This window comes from Scyliorhinus canicula, chromosome 3 (genome assembly GCF_902713615.1).
Source record: "Scyliorhinus canicula chromosome 3, sScyCan1.1, whole genome shotgun sequence".
Taxonomy (NCBI): domain Eukaryota; kingdom Metazoa; phylum Chordata; class Chondrichthyes; order Carcharhiniformes; family Scyliorhinidae; genus Scyliorhinus; species Scyliorhinus canicula.
Genome location: NC_052148.1, coordinates 2,918,836 through 2,920,468, shown reverse-complemented (window position 1 = coordinate 2,920,468; position 1,633 = coordinate 2,918,836).

Genomic DNA, 1,633 nt, shown 5'->3' with positions numbered 1-1,633 from the left:
CCCCCCCCCTTCCCCTCTCCCCCCCCCCTCCCTCTCTCCCCCCCCCCTTCCCTCTCTCCCCCCCCCCCCTTCCCTCTCTCCCCTCTCTCCCCCCCCCCTTCCCTCTCTCCCTCCCCCCCCCTTCCCTCTCTCCCTCCCCCCCCCCCTCCCTCTCTCCCCCCCCCCCCTTCCCTCTCTCCCTCCCTCCATCTATGTCCTTATTCCCGGAAGCCTGCAGCAGTAGATAACTCTGTGGTTATGAAGAAGCCGAGGTGTCTGTAACGCTGCCACTTTCTATCTGACAGGGGCTACGACTGCTGAGGAGATTTGTTATCGAGTTACAAATAGAGGGGGAAATGAATATGGAAACTGCGGCAAGGATGAGAATGATAATTACATCAAGTGCCAGATCCAGTAAGTTCAGCTGAAAGTAATTGGAAGCTTTGTACCTTTTTATATTGTTCTAATTTATAATTTGATAACCTCTGCAAAGGTGATTCTTTTGGGAACAATTATTAATCACATCATTACAGTAAAGTGAATCTAAAACAATATAATGACAGAAGCGTGTTTGTGTGTATATCTGTGTGTATATCTGTGTCTGTGTGTGTGTGTGTGCATCTGTGTATGTGTGTGTATTGGTTTCTATGTGTATACCTATATCTGTGCGTGTATATCTGTGCCAGGGGCTGGTTTAGCTCACTCGGCTAAATCGCTGGCTTTGAAAGCAGACCAAGCAGGCCAGCAGCACCGTTCGATTCCCGTACCAGCCTCCCCGGACAGGCGCCGGAATGTGGCGACTAGGAGCTTTTCACAGTAACTTCATTGAAGCCTACTCGTGCCAATAAGCAATTTTCATTTCATTTCAGTGTGTATATCTGTGTCTATGTATAAGCGTATATTGTGTATATCTGTATTTGCTTGTCTGTGTCTATCTGTGTGTGTCTGTTTGTATATCTGTAAGTGTGCATGTGTCTGTATGGCTGTGTGTGCGTCTGTCTGTATATCTATGTCTCTGGATGTGTGCATGCTTATGTGTATATCTGTGCTTCTGTGTGCCATGGTATGTATATATGTCTGTGTGTATATTTCTGTGTGTGTATCTGTGCGTATATCTGTGTCTGTGTGTATACCTCTTTGTGTCTGTGTATGTGGTTATGTCTGTGCTTATGTGATTGTGTGTATGTGTCTTATACACATGTATCTGTGTCCATGTGCCTGTGTTTATATATGTGTATGTGTTTGTATGTATGTGTATGTGTGTATCTGAATGTGTGTATATGTGTCTGTTTCTTTATGTATATCTGTCTCTGTGTGTGGTGTGAGAGTCTCTGGGTGTGTGAGAGAGCGTGTGAATGCATGTGTTTTTATTTATGGTGTTTGTGAATGTGTGTATATGTGTGTGGTATGTGTAGGTGTGTGTGTTTGAATATGTGTAGTGTATGTATGTGTGTGCAGTGTGTGTGATTTATGTATATGTGTATTTAAATATGTTTATATGTGTCTGAGTCTATGTATGTGCCTGTGTAAATCTGTGTATGTCTCTATGCGTATATGTGCCTATGTCTGTGTGTATATCTGCATATGTGCCTGTGTGTATATATGTCTGTGGGTATATGTGTCTGTGTGTACATCTGTGTTTGTGTCTGTAGGT